This window comes from Canis aureus, chromosome 21 (genome assembly GCF_053574225.1).
Source record: "Canis aureus isolate CA01 chromosome 21, VMU_Caureus_v.1.0, whole genome shotgun sequence".
Lineage (NCBI taxonomy): Eukaryota > Metazoa > Chordata > Mammalia > Carnivora > Canidae > Canis > Canis aureus.
In genome coordinates, this window is record NC_135631.1 from 28,301,411 (window position 1) to 28,317,324 (window position 15,914).

Genomic DNA, 15,914 nt, shown 5'->3' on the forward strand with positions numbered 1-15,914 from the left:
TGGCTCAGCAGTTTAATGCTGCCTTCGGCCCAGGGCCTGATCCTGGAGATCTGGGATCGAGTCCCGCGTCAGGCTCCCTGCATGGAGCCTGCTTCTCTCTCTGCCTGTGTCTCTGCCTGTGTGTGTGTGTGTGTGTGTGTGTGTGTGTGTGTGTCTCATGAATAAATAAATAAGATCTTTAAAAAATAATAATATGAATTCTCAGTTATCTGCCTCATGAAGAGGCATCCCTTACAGAATTGACAAAAGCCCGTAATACACACCGACTTCAATAGTCGTTTTTATCTTAAATAAATGCTAGAAAGTTCCCTCTTATCCCTTTAAAATCAAATTTTCCTTAACTCAGAAGATAATCACTCTCTGATTTCTATCACCATAGCTCAGTTTTGTCTGATATTGGACTTCACATAATAAGGTCATATAATACGTATTCACAGTCCTTAGATCACACTTGGAGAACTGCTGGGATAGGTGTGTGATTATCTTAATAAGACATTGCCAAACGGTTACCAATATGGGTGTAGACTTTTCATTTCCACTTAAAATCTATCATTGTTATAAGTTTTTCACATTCTTACCAGAATTTGTTATTGCCAGTGTTTTGTTGTGTTTACCTCTTCTAGTATATGGAATGACATTTCATTGTTTTTAATTAGTATTTCTCTAACGACTAATGATGTGGAACACATTTTTATGAACTTCATGGCTATTTCTATAGCTTCGTTCATAAAATGTTTATTCAAGTTTTTTGCCTATTTCTAAAATCGGGTTGTGTTTTTTATTACTGAGATTTCATATCTCAATGAGATTATTAAAGCATGAGATTTTTAAGAACATGTTTTGGATATAATCTTTTATAGAATGTGTATTGAAAAATATTTTCTTCCAATCTGTGATTCACTCATTAATGCTGCCTTTTGGTAAGCAGAAAATTTTAATTTTGATAAAACAAATTTATCATTCCTCTTATGACTGCACTTTTTATTTCCTGACTACAGAAGCTTTGCCTTTCTGAAGATTATAAAGATGATCTCCTGTGTTGTCTTCCAGAAGATATATGGTTTTAACTTTTACATTTAGATAAACACCCCCATTTAACATTAATGTCTGTATATGAAGTGAGGTAGGGGTTAAGGCTTTTCTGTACAGAACAGAAATGTATTCTCTCAGAGTTCTGGAGGCCAAAGTCCAAATCAAAGTGTCAAGAAGGGTCATTCTGAAGGCTCTGTGAGGGGACCCCTTCCTTGCCTTTTCCTGTTTTTGGTGGTTCTCTGTGTCTGTCTTCTCGTGGCCTTTTTCTTTGTGTACTTCTTCTCTTCTTATGAATGTTGAATTTAGGACCCACCTAATTAATCAAGCAAGGTCTCATCACAAGATCCTCTACTTAATGATATCTGTAAAGACCCTTCTTCCTAATGAGGTCACATTCACAGATACTAAGGGTTCAAATTCGGGTGTATCTTTTGGGGACCACAATTCAACCCAGGACACCAATGATGAACCAAATACATGTGTCCTAACAACTACAAACATCTCTGCATCAAGTCACTTGATAAGCGAAGAATGACTTGTAATTAACTGATTCTTCAACTGGAATGGAAGATTGAGGATGATTAAAGAGAAAAAAAATAGAAAATTATCCTCCTTTAGCAAAATTTACTTTTCCAGCATCTTCTGGGCCATATGTACATACTCAAACAAAAATTTCAAGGAAAATTAGATGAATTTTGGATATAACTAAAATATACTTTCAGTAATGAAGAACATGTACAAACCCTTTCTTCCAATAGATAGGTTAGTCAGGAAATGAAGCCTTCAACAACCATGGTAGTCTAAGGTTTTAAAAGCTTTGCTGGTTCAGCCCAGAAAAGAAAGAAAGAAAGAAAGAAAGAAACAAACAAACAAACAAACAAACAACCTCTTCCAAAGGGAATACTTACAGTGAAGCTTTAAATACTATTTTATTTTTACTTATGTAAGAAATGTTTATAAAATTGCATATTTATTTTTCATGTCTTATGATAGATTTTGGTATTTTATGTTCCAAGAAGTTCCAATTTAGATAACGGTCAACTATTATTCAACAGCCAATCACATATTAAGTCTTGAGGTATTTGTACTTTGCTCCAATAAAAAAAAAAATCTGTATTCAGTTTTAATCTTATTGAATTGTCTTACATTCTTTTAAAATTAGATGTAAGTGACATCTCTTATCCAAGCTATTTGGTTAATAATCTTAAATGGGTGCAAAACCCAGGTGGTTTCTTATATCAGAATCTTTACCAGATCTACAATAGGTCTTATTATCTTATTGAAGATACTTTAAATTTAATTGAACCAAACTATAGACCTTTCTGCTAGTCAGAGCACATAGATGAGTTTTGAATTTTCAGCACATTTAATTTAATTGATGTCTTTTCAGAGCTCTCTATTAAATGAGCAAACAAAACCTGTTCCTCTGATGTGCAACAAATGCCTTTGGTTCAAGCTTTGATAATCTGAGTATTCATCCCCCACCACCCCAACTCCAGCTTCAACTCATAAATTTCTCCTCTGCCTTGAAAGTATAGCCATGTCTTTTTAGAGTTTGTGGATCCCAGTGATTATTTTATGACCAATTCACCCTCAGCTTTTCTGTAAAGCCTTTCTATCTTGACCCCTGCTCTCATTAATGAGTTTCCTTTCTTTTCAACTTCTATAGTGCTCACTGATGTTTTCTGTCCAAAATAAACATACAAAACAAGCATAGTGACCATCAGCTATATTCACGGAAGTCTATAGTACAAACATGAATACAGTTTTCTTCAGAAATTTATTTTTATTCCCCCCAGCTAAAGGCTAAAAACAGATCTTAAATCAGCTTCCACGCTGAACAACACTGAATAAAAATTGCTCAATAAATACTGGATATTTAATCCCACATGAATAAGTGGTTGTTTGAACACATTCAATTGCAAATTAAAATATATATTTGAAAATCAGGAACAAGTGGAGCAGGGAGGGAGGATAATTTAAACACAATTAACTGCTGCTTCTCATAACCACTGCTTTGAAAGTTCGGCAGAAACTTGAACTAATAATCACTATTGACTATTAACCCCAGATGGCTTGAGTTTTTCTCTTGACCCAGAAGTAGAACTTCTCCAACAGAAACAGAGATGTTGGGCAAAAGTATGGCAAAGATTATAATGAGCTCAAATTTCATGAACGAGAGCAGTACTAGGTTCTAGCTCTGCCTTTTTGTCACTAAAGATTGGGCATCCAAGAAGCAAATTGGCTATTTTATTAATTTCTACATCCCTAGACTTATAACAGTGTGAGGCACAAACTCTTTTCTGACTCAGAAAGGTGAAGATGGAGGAAGATAGGTAGTAGGAGTACCACATCATTATTTGGTTAGATGCCCCTTCTGTATTTTTAAAAAAGAAATTAATTTATTCTGCTCTAGTTTTATCTAGTCTGTTCTAGTTGCTGGATATGCAGAAGTTAATAAAACAGAAACTTGCCATTCTGACATTATGGTGATCACCATTTGGTGGGGGCCAATCTAAACTACCATCATATCTAGGGAGAGTGATTGCTTCTTTCCTGCTCTCCTGGTTTCCTCTTTTGCTTCGCCTCATGTCATTTTCTATACAGAAAATAGAATGATGCTTTAAGAATCAAATCAGATAGAACCACTTCCCTTCTTTAACCAATGGACCTACCACTGCAATTGTTTTTAAGTCTAAATTCTTTATCCCGGCTTCGGAGGTCCCACATGATATAGTCCCAGCAGATTTCTCTGACCTCATTCACGATCTCTGCACCAGAAACAATAAAAGCAGAGTCACAGAGGATTTTGTACTCCAGATTAAAAAATAAAAAGAGTTGGCTGGTAGATTCTAGAATGGCTAGGTGTTTGCAAAAGGCTTTGGTAGAATAAACAATTTAAAATAAACATTTACATGAAAACATTTAATGAAGAGATGTGAGCAAGCTTAAAGTCACTCTGATGACCATAGTCCATAGTGTTTGTCACCCCTACAAATTCTCTGAGAAAATAAGGATTCTGAGGAACACAAGGGGGAGGAGGAGGATTCTAGGTTCTTGCATGCATATAGATTAAACCCTCTAATTTATTACCATGTTTACCACCAAAATTGCAGAGCAAATTATATTCTATATCAGGTCCCATAGGGGTTTTCATCTTCCTGGCTTGGCCGAACACCAAAACAAAGCACATTAGAGAGAGGAATTGCAGTTAGTCATTAATATTTAATGTGATGTAGAAGTCGGTGTTCCTCAAAACACAGAGTGCTCACCCTTCCAATGAAAAATTAAATCCATTCTAGTCATCCTGCACTTGCAATCAGAGACCCTGCACAGGGAGGTTTTCTCCTCAAAGAAACAATGATTAAACAAACATGGAAAGACTTTTCTCCCTGTGAATTCCTGCTAGGATAATTGTTCCTACCTTTCATTCCCCCAGGAGAAAAATCACAAAACAGACCTCTGCTTATTCTACTTTCTGTTTCCACGTTAGTGAAATTGGATCAGAGTGAATTAAGAAAAAGTGATGTCCTAAAATAAATCCCTGACAGTGATTAAGCCAGTGTATTGCAAGTATGTTTCTTTTTTTTTTTTCCAGAATGGTGATTGCACAAGATATCCTAGAAGAAAACCAGTACTCGGTAGTCAAGAAAGTTCACAAAAATACTGCAAAATATACTTCCCTCTTAGAATTTTACACTGTACTTTAATTTGAAAGGCTCTTAAAAGTTCTACAGCAAAGAATCCTATTTAATTTTAGCACAGCATTCCAAAGTTGGCTGAATATGGCCCTCTTTCTCATATTATACTGATTCACACCTGAAGTACAGACTAGTCAACCCCGTTAAGAATATGAGAAGGGGCCTTAAGGGATAATGGTCAAAAATTTTCATGCTAAATTCTTAATAATCTGCTCCCAAATGTAAAATATTGAGTTTATACTTAATGCCAGACATTAATGTCATAATGTGTGTAAATGTCTACAATGCAGAGCATTCCGTCCCCATTTTCATAACTGTCACCCTGGGGAAGACTAAAAAAGTTTGATAATGCTTTGAAAAGTACACATGTCCCTAGTTAATGGAAAGGGTGCCATATAGATCTACAGGGAAGGGTCATTTACACCTCATCTGCCACATATTAGGGTCATACACATGGCCCCACAGGGCCTAGCTGAGGAAACTGACCAAAAGGCCTGAGTTACAGCAGAGGGTCATTGTTACTCATTTATAATCAACAGATTATTTAGACTCCATTCTCTCTCCCTTAATGTCCCCCTTCCAGTTTACTCATGGAATACTGTTTGTTTGTTCAATATGGCCATCTAAGGAGAATTTGAAAACTAAAGCGTTTTCAAAAGCTAGAATGGGATAGTGACTGGATGCCATCGTTGGTGTACACACACAACACACCTATAACAATGCTGAATCCCTACAGTACAAATACCCATTGAACAGGTAGCTCAAAAATAGGAAAGGCTGTAAGTGTTCAATTTTTCAAATTTAAAGGCCCTATTTTTTTTTTTTGCAAAATACAAAATATCCAAGTACTTAGATTACTTCATAGATAACATTTCTTCATGGATAAAATCAATCTGCATCAATGGATTACTCTAAAGTTATTGTGCATAACAAGTTAGATTCTCTAATTTTACAAATGAGCTAACAGGCTTGTGAAATCTAAGGGGCTACATAAAAGATTTTTTTTTTTAAATGGCCTTTAAAATGTGCAGCTTGAAGTAGCCTCAGGCTGCTGGTATCTTAGAGCAGAAAGCACAGGTAGGAAACAGTAAGAATCCAGATCTGCTATCCTCATTCCGGAAAGGGCCCCTCTGAATTAAAACTTTTAATATTTTTCATATTAGGAATATCACATAAGATTTTATGTGCAATTAAAACAAAGGTTCTATGGCACTGATAATATGTTTTTGAACCACTGGTTCCAACTGTTTATGGGTGGGGAAAATGAAGTCAGGAGAAATGAAGAGCTTTGCCCGACATCCATCATCCACTGGATCACTAACCGTCAAAGTCTAACCTTTCAACATTCCATAGACACCTCCAGAATATCTTCCCTAATGGTAGAACCAAGATTATAGCTGACATTGCTCTTGAATTCCAGGTCTATGAGCCTTTCCCACTACTTCCTACTGAAGTTTGTATTTATTTATTTATTTATTTATTTATTTATTTATTTATTTATTTTCCTACCGAAGTTTTTAAGAGATTTCTCAGAAGCGGTATAGAAAGCCCAAGCTTTGGAGAAGACACTTTTTTTTTTTTTAAACTACTTTTGGCCTAATGCCTTTAATTCTCAAATCACAATTGCACTTAAAAAAAAAATAGAATAGAGTTATTTTAAAAGAGCCCAAACACATTTCAATGTGATCAGATATTTTAGAAAGTGGTTCTCTCTTCCTGGAATCCAGAAATAAGTGAGGTATTCTGCATTAAATAAATAAATATGTTAAGCAACTATTCAGAGCTACATTATTCCTCTACCAGAGACTGAATGCCCTTCAGATCTCTCACCTTACTCCATCCCAGGAAAGTAGAGGGCTTTGAATATTAGGATGATGTGAACTAAACAGGAAAGAAAAGAGTATTACTCTCAAAAGAACAATAGCACATTTCTCTTTTGAGTTATCAGAGTTCTGTAAGCTTGACCTTCTTTTTCTTACTGACACCCATTTATTTTATTCTGCTCAGGTTAGACATAATGCAGAGAGGGCATATGAAATTTAAAGGCTGCTCCCTCTAAGTTCCAATATCCCTCCTGGGATATTGGCTGCGGAAAGGTAGCCACTTCAGAGAAACTCCTGTGGGAAATATGGTAGTGGATACAGCAAATGACACCTCTAGCATTAGTATTTGTTCTGTGTTGACTGAACTCATCTGAAAAACATGAATAATGCAAAGAGACAGAGAGAAAAAAAAAGGAAAGAGGGGATTCAGGGACGAGGATTAGATTGTTCATCTTCACCTTATAATTATCTTTCTGACTAATAATTTGGGAACAAGAAGGAGGCAGAAAATAAATGTACCTTATCCTTCACAGAGCCATTATGAACAGAAATGTGGGTCTAAATTATACCCCGGAAAGTGTACTCTGTGAAATGAAGCTGAAAAATGTGAGTACACAGATAGTTGTGTTGCTCTGTAAGATATGAACTTCTGAATTTCCTCTCTGCATAAATATGTATTATACTAAAAGTGATCAGAATCCATGTTAACAGTGAATCAAGGGGTGCCTGGCTCACTCAGTTGGTCGAGCATGTGATTCTTGATCTCAGGGTTGTAAGCTCCAGCCCCATGTTGGGTCTAGAGATTACTTAAAATCTTGGAAGAAAACGTGAATCAAGACACTGCTCATATTGTTAATACTTCCAAAGTTGGGAATACATCTTGTTGAAACACTGTATTACATACCTGAAGATAATAACACTGTATGTCAACTAACTGGGATTAAATTAAAAAATTTTAAGTTGTGGTTATATCAACATGATATTCCCAGAGATAGTTGCATGGTTCATTTGCACTCATGACATATTTTTGTCCTTCCAAAGTAATGTAGTGTTGGTACTTCCTCAAGTGAATGGTGATAACTGAAAGCAGAAATATCACACGTGACCCTCCCAAACGTTTTCCATTAGATCAAGCATGTGAAACACCCATTTTTAGGTTAAATATGGCTAAATATCTGCAATATCATATGGTTCAATCTATAGGTGACACGTGTTTTAAAACAAAGAAAAGAACATGTCAGAAAACATCACCTAACCTCTTAAACTAATACACTTGTACAAAAGCACTACTGTAATACAAGACCTGAAAATGTATCCTAATTAATATAAATCAAGCTGGAAGACTTATGTTATTTACATTCAAGTATTTAAATGACCAGAAATAATATCAAAATCAAGCAGGCTTCCTTTATAAACCTTCAGACGATTCTGTAAATTTTTAACATTCACCCTACTACCTTGAAACAGAGCTTTGTTTCTGAAAACACATCCAGAACATTAATAGTCCCCAACATCACATGGAATATGCAATTGGTGCTAAGGCTATTGCATCCACTCCTGTCCTGGTAAGTTAGACCTGTTCTTGTAACATATATCAAAAAACACACAAAAGCATGTTGAACATTATGGGTGATGTTCTAGCCACTATGTATGATCTCAAACTACTTATCCTCATGATTTCAACTCTTGATTCCTTTTTTTTTTTTTTAAGATTGTATATATTTGTTCACGAAAGACACAGAGAGAAGTCAGAGACACAGGCAGAGGGAGAAGCAAGCTCCTTGCAAGGAGCCCAATGTAGGACTGGATCCCAGGACCCCAGGATCACACCCTGAGCCACTGAGCCACCCAGGTGTTCCTCAATTCTTGATTCCATACCTATTGACAGCTCATACTGTGACTTCATGACAATTATGAAGAGGAGTTTTTTGGAGGCAGATGAATTATAAAGACATGCCCTTTCTCCAGTGTCCAGATGGACTACAGCGCTAGGACTCTTGGGTTGGGGGCCCCATTTACCATTTTCAGAAAAGCATCATTGTGTGTAAGATACAAGCTACATAGCTGTTGCGCTGTTGGGTCGGCATGACCAGGTATCTTAAATCTTAGTCTTATATAAAATCTTCTTCTACCATTTTTTGGATCATAGATTTTTAGCATTGTTTCTGGTGTGACTTTAATCCTCTGTCCTCCAACCTCAATGGCATCGGCATGTTGTGTATCTTGAACTAAGATCGTTCACATTTCTAAACTCTGTGCTGAGATATCACTCTTGAAAACTGCCCTGGTCTTGTGTGAATATTGCATTCACAACAGCCGATCTGCTTCTGCTGGGTTTTCAACCATTTGGCCAAGCACTCAAAGCATGCCAATTTTCCACATATTCTTGTGGGAGAGTTATGCTATTAGATTAGTATACTTGATGATTAGATAATGCAAAAAAGAAGCCAACTAGGTCACCATTTCCCCCCAAGTATATTTTACAAATCACTCAACCAAAAGGGTGACTCCATAGATGGGTGAATGCACGTTAACATATTAATATCTCTAAAAAGTCCTGAATCAAAGTAACGTGTTTATGTTTAACCCAAAATTTCCAAAAAGCATTTGACAAGCACTCATTTACCCCTGCATTTTCAGTACTGTGGCTTTAGGCCAATCAAAGGAAAGAAACTTAAGACAGCATTAAGTTCATTGTCAGCCATCCCAAGAGTAATAAATCAGCACAAGTTATGTAAATCTCTCTCAGCTTAACTCTCTCCATTTTAATTACTGGCAAAACTAATAACCTATCTAATGTTTATGATGTAGATCATGTCCTTAATTCTTTGGTACAGGTTAGCCAGCAGTGGTAATAGCAGTAGCAATTAATGACCAAGCTGGAAAATCAAGATCATGACTAAATGTAAAATAGAGCATGATGAACAGACCCTTCCTTTTAAGAATTCTAAATAATAGAGAATTTTGCCTTTGAAAATTCTAGTTAAGTAAAGTGACCAACATCCGTTTCTTTGTCTCTGCTTCCCCTTTGACCTACGTACAGAGAAAGAGGACAAAGTCTCCTAAAAGACTTGACTCTGGGAATGTAGAGAGATTAGATTTAGGAGTCTTCTATGTATTCCCAACTTTCTCCTAAGCCCCCTGCTCTGGTGTTCCTGTTCTATGTTGTTGCTGGCACAAGAGATAATTATGGGTGGTTTGCAGATATATTATGAATGTTTCAAATTGCTAAGTGTAAATTTAATAACATACCAGAGAAACTATAGCTAGCAGAACAAAACCATGATTTTATAGATATTCTAATTCCAGAGACTGTTTCCTTTTTAAAGCGGTAAGAGAAAGCAAAACTAAGGAAAAAATAATAATGCATACTAGTAAAACACAGATATTCAAAAATCATAAAGACAGAACGCAAATGTTGAAACTTGGAAAATATTGCCTTGTAATAGCCCACAAAGCACTTCATTAGCGGATCTATTTTGTAGATAAAGAAATCAAATCTTAAAAAAAAAAAAAAAGATTTACTTATTTATTCATGAGAAACACAGAAAAAGAGGCAGAGACACGGGCAGAGGGAGAAGCAGGCTCCATGCAGGGAGCCCGACGCAGGACTTGATCCCGGGACCCCAGGATCACACCCTGGGCTGAAGGTGGGCGCTCAACCGCTGAGCCACCAGGGCCTCCCAAGAAACCAAATCTTAAAAAAGGAAAATAAAATGCCTGAGGCTTACCAGCTGGCTGGCCCAGCTGAATTTGAACTCAGGCTTTCTGACTCCAGAGCCTGCATGCTTAAATTTACACGCAGCCTCATAACTCTGCAAATCTCCTCAACCACACCTTTTCTGAAACCTAAGTCCCACCCCCAGATCGGGTACTATCTAGGCATCTCCTCTCCATCCTCTTGGACCACCTCAGAGCCCACCGTGTGCGCGGAGCTTCCACGTTCAGATTTCCCCTAACACTACTGGACTTCAGTCATTCTATCTACGCATCTCTTCACCCACCTGTAGTCAAGGAAGCTTGGGGTCAAATGGAAAGGAAACAAGCCCAGTCTCCACTTGCATGGATCTTATGATCTTGCGAGGGCAGCAAACAATTGGCGAACTGCAACAGAGTAACTCTCATGGCTTTAGGAGAAGAGAAATGGGGAGGCAGGGAGTTCATGAAAGCATGCACTGAAGAAGCCATGCCTAAGTGGAGACTGAATTAAGAGAAGCAGTTAATTACATGAATTGGCAAAACGAGAAGGCTATTCAACCAGAGGGGAAAGTACATGCAAAGAACCTATAATTAGAAAAAGCAAAGCTGACTGAACAAAAGAAATAAGGCCTATGTTGCTGGAGCGTAGAGAGGGACTTAGAACGTACTTCAGGAGGAGGGCAGAGACGGAGCAAGCGAAGCTCATGGGGAAACTCTTTTGTTTTGCATCATTATTTTCTACTCCATACACATAAATCTTATTTCTAATGATACACTTCCTAACAAGATAAATTTAAATACTCCTCTCCTCCATGGAGACCACCACAATGCTAGGTACCAATAGCATTAAAAGAGTTGATATTAATAATCAATTGCAAGGGCCTCCTCGGGGGGCTCAGTTGGTTAAGGGTCTGCCTTCGGCTTAGGTCACGATCTCGTGGTCCTGGGATCCAGTCCCATGTCGGGGTCCCTGCTCAGGGGCGAGTCTGCTTCTCCCTCTGTGTGCTCTCTCTCAAATAAATAAATAAAATCTGCAAAAAGGAAATTTTAAATCAATTGCGACACTACTATTGGATATAAAAATGGTTTGAGTTTAAATCAGAGTCTGTGTTAAAATTTTGGACAGTATTATTACCAGGCATTTTTCCAGGAAATACAGCCTTGGCTTTAAAACAAGAAGATAGCCTGACAGTTACCACATCCACCAGGCGGGAGTGGATGTTCATTTTATGGATATGGTGATATCACCGCAGCAGAGTGTTTCTCCAGGTCACTGGATCGTGTTTGGAAAAGAGGCATCTTGCCTTCACCTTGTCCATGGTTTCCATTTTCGTTAATGTTATAATAGAAAAAGAGGTCAAATCCAGAGCACAACGCATTCCATCATCTTCATCCTCTGGCAGGAGTTAGAGGATATGCACAGTAACTTTCTGTACCACAAATACACAAGCATCTATGTCAGCCTTGATTTTAAGTGTATTACCAGAAATGATAGAAAGTGTGGATCTTTCCATCCATGATTTGCCCAGGAACACCAGAAGTCTTACATTTGAGCATCTTGCATATTTTTTTTTCTAAATACACTATCCAGATGGTTCTGGTCATTAATTGCCTAGAACAGGCTAACTCTGCTGTGATCCCAATTATGTCCATGAAGTTACGGACTAAACATATTTTTAGTGTCACTAGAAAAAAATAGTCCTGGTGATTCTTGAATACAGTTCTACGAGCACAATTTTATTTTAATCGCCAACTGATTATTATCTAATTATTGTGTTCGGGCTCATATTCAATCTGAGCTCCTGAAGGGGAGACACTATCATTATAATCAAAAGACAAATCTTACAGGAAATACATTTCATTAAAAACTGAAATAAACTTGAGGGGGGTCACTTGATGGGATGAGCATTGGGTGTTATTCTATATGTTGGCAAATTGAAGACCAATAAAAAATAAATTTATATTAAAAAAAAGGAAAACATTGCCATAATGCTTGGTATTCAAATGGGAAATAAAATGTGTATAAAATCAATAACAAATTTAAAAAATTTAAAAATAAATAAAAAATAAAAAACTGAAATAAACAGTACTTGATAGCATCCATGGTCTAAGTCCCCCCCCCCCATATATATATATGGACATACGTGTGTGTCTGTACATAGACCCGCTGTTCTCTACACTCTTTGTGTTACCAGCATCTATAAAAAGTTAGGAAACACAGTTTACACTAAAGTAAAGCATAGCTTTTATTTAAATGAGTAACATATGGACAACCAAAGGATCCTGCAGGTAGAACAGTGCTGATCCAATGTCGAGGGCCCCAGAGGAAGGCCATTCCCTGCGAGCTCAACATCTCACAACTCTTCCATGATCGGTCTCTCACACATTTTTTTATTTTATTTTATTTTTTTATTTTATTTTATTTTATTTTATTTTATTTTATTTTATTATTTTATTTTATTATTTTTTATTTTATTTTATTGTGTGTATCTCATGAATAAATATTTTATTTATTTATTCATGAGACACACAGAGAGAGAGAGAGGCAGAGACACAGGCAGAGGGAGAAGCAGGCTCCATACAGGGAGCCGGATGCAGGACTCGATCCCGGGACTCCAGGAACATGCCCTGGGCTGAAGGCAGGTGCTAAACCACTGAGCCACCCAGGGATTCCCTCTCACACATTTTAAAATCTCTTGCTCACAAATCCTATCTCTTTTCTTAGGAATACTAGCATTTTCACAAGTTTTGTGCTTTATATATAGAAAACAAACATTTTTTTCTTGATTTATGGAGGTTAAAAAAAAAAAAAAAAAGGCAACGAACTGAATGCCAGCCTGTAAATAGCTTCAGTGCAAATTGATTTTAATGGAGAATCCCAGTGCCTATAAAAGGCACCCCCCACACCTTCTCTCTCAAAGGTACCCGACGTTAAGTCCTTGCCCATCTGAGGTCAGCACTGGTATCGCAGAATCATTCAGGATCACTAGGGGGGAGATGGTCTACTTAATCTTCTCTACGATGGACACATACGTGATATGCCGGTTTCCTGTTGGCACCATAACCAATTACTACAAGCTTAAGAAGTGAACAGTATTCTCTTGCAACTTTGCAGGTCACGAGTCTGAAGTCAGTGTCACTGAGCTAACGAATGGCAAGGTGCCGGCAGGTCATGCTCCCATGAAGACTCTAGGGGAAAGCCCATTTCCTTGCCTTTCCCAGCTTCTAGAACTACATTCCTAAGAGTTCTTGGCTCTTGGCTCCTTCTTCCATCTTCGCAGGCAGCAGTGACAGATTTTTCCAGACTCTGCTTCCCTCTGTGTCTATCACATGGACTTCTCTTCCACGGTATAATCTCCCAACTCCAGATCACAGCTTCAAAATCTTTTGTGACTCGTAAGGTAACATGCATGGGGGTTAGGACCTGGATATCTTGGGGAGCCGTTATCCATCTTGTCACAGGGAGGGAAGTGGATGGTCTCCTTGATCCTGTCCAAGTCTCATGCACTGTGATTAACATCCCTGCTTACTAGCCTGCTGGTAATACAGGTGAACAGAAGGGATCCCTTTTGCTTCTCTAGCTGTCCCCCCTGCTATTTCTCCTTCCCTGGAGCCCACGGTGGGCTTTTTCTCCCTCATGGCCTTGAAGGTTCCAGGGTTAAATGGGCCACCTTCTCACCTAAGTCTCCAGGAGTCCACCACAGGGGCAGGCATTTTCTTCAGTTCACCTGGGGCATCTTCCAGGCAGCAATCGCACTTTGTCATAGAACCAGAGAGTAGGGTAGAGACTTTAGGCATCAGGTAGTTCATGTCTTTAACTCTAGTTGGGTTTCTCTTCAAAATATCTAACCAGTTCTTAAAAACAAAATATCTATTCTCAGGGTTTCAGACAGACAAACAACCCCAATCAATACACCTTCCAGCAGTCTGATAGCAAGTGCCACCTGAATCTTTACACGCTTACACAACTAATCCTCAACTCCACCCTCAGCTTTCTTATTCTGAACACTCCAGTTGAATCGATCCATTTGCCTTCCTAGGCGTCAAGACCGCAGGCTGTTGTCTTGGAGCATGAATTAAACCAAGTAGGTGCTTGACCATTACAGGGATCACTTGCTTCGTTCCTATCCAAATCATGCTGCCTTCTGTTCCAAGATAAACTGAGAGGTGCATTACATTTTTCAAGAGCTTATTTGAGCAAACACAGGTTCAAACTGGGCAGGGCCAAACCAAAAGTGGTAGGAGTGCTCACGGACCACAGGGAAAGGAAAGGCTTTCACAGGATAGTCACGGAAGCAAAGCAAGAGAATGAGGTACCTGGTCGTCGGGTGAGCAACTCTCTTATTTGGGAGAGCCTAGTTGCCTGTTCGTGACCCGTTGTTGTAAATGTGTTTTTCCTGGCAGAGGTGCATTTACAAGAATGGACTCTGGCTCATGTTTCAGTTGGCTTACGTAGGCCACCAAGGCATGAGAGCCACCCCGGGCTGGCGGCTTCCTTCTTAAAATTACTTCAGTGTCTTCAAAACCATTTTGGATCCATAAGCATCATGAGTAAAGAAAAGGAGGAAAGTAAACTGACTTTTGGTTTCCGTTTTTGTTTTTGTTTTTGTTTTTGTTTTTGTTTTGTTTTGTTTTGGCGTTTCTTGATTGGGGTTTCTTGAAGAATCATTTTTCAATATTATCGTTCATGACCTTCCCGCCCCATCAAAACAGGTATTTTGCTTTGGCTGTACAAGCACCATCCATTACCAAATAGATTGTCAGGCTTCTGATCAACAAGTTTCAGTTAATAAGTTGTGATGATCACGTCAATGCTAGCCTTTGTAATGAGAAAACGCATAAAGGAAATATTTATAAAGGGATCCCACTCAAAATCCCGTAAGGAGTTATATAAAGCAATGGAGTGACATCTATCCTGACACTAGGAGTTCCTCTCCAATAGACGCCCTTTTTAGAAAGAGATCAACAGTTCACGGGATGGAGTTTGACCCTCTAAAATTCCACTGGATTACACGAGAAGTTCATTACTCTCCACATTAGGTCATGTGTGGCCTTTTGTTTCTTGCCTGCCACATAGTATACACTCAACAATTCAGCTATTGTTCACTAGAATTAAATTTAAGAATCCCAAAGCAAAACCAAAAAGGGGGGAAAAGCTGAATTAAGGGAACCAAGTATTAAAAAAAAAAAATAGCAGTGGAAAAAAAAAAACGTACAAAAGACAGAAGAATACACTTGAGACTATATGATTGATCGTCAAATGCAGTAAGAAAATTCAGGTGAAATAAAGTTTTATGATATCAGCTAGTTACCAGAGGGAGAAGTGCCTACAACAAAATTGATTGCTTGTTTTCACTTCAAATCATTCAAAACGATAAATTAGGCTCTGTTTTTAAGAAATCCTCTGAATAATATGTCTGAGTCAAAATGCCTGTTCTCTTCATCTTAGTCTCTCCCACCTAGATAGGAGAAGAGATTACCTGCTGAATTAAAATCCCCAAATAAAAATTCACCAAGAGCTCCAATTCAAACCCTAGACATGGCTGGTATTTCAGGTAGATATCTAACTAACTCTGTGCCCTCAAGATTTTTTCAATTTTTTTTCAGGATTATTTAAAGAATGGAAGGACATGGCATGTGTGTGCCCTATTTGGGCCCT

The 15,914-nt window shown here is 38.0% G+C and overlaps 1 protein-coding gene across 7 annotated transcripts in view; it reads right to left on the minus strand.

Moving 5' to 3' along the window:
• Positions 1–15,914, minus strand: part of LRRC4C (leucine rich repeat containing 4C) — a 1,161,603-nt gene that overhangs the window by 1,053,113 nt on the left and 92,576 nt on the right. The gene's annotated exons all lie outside the window — the stretch shown is intronic.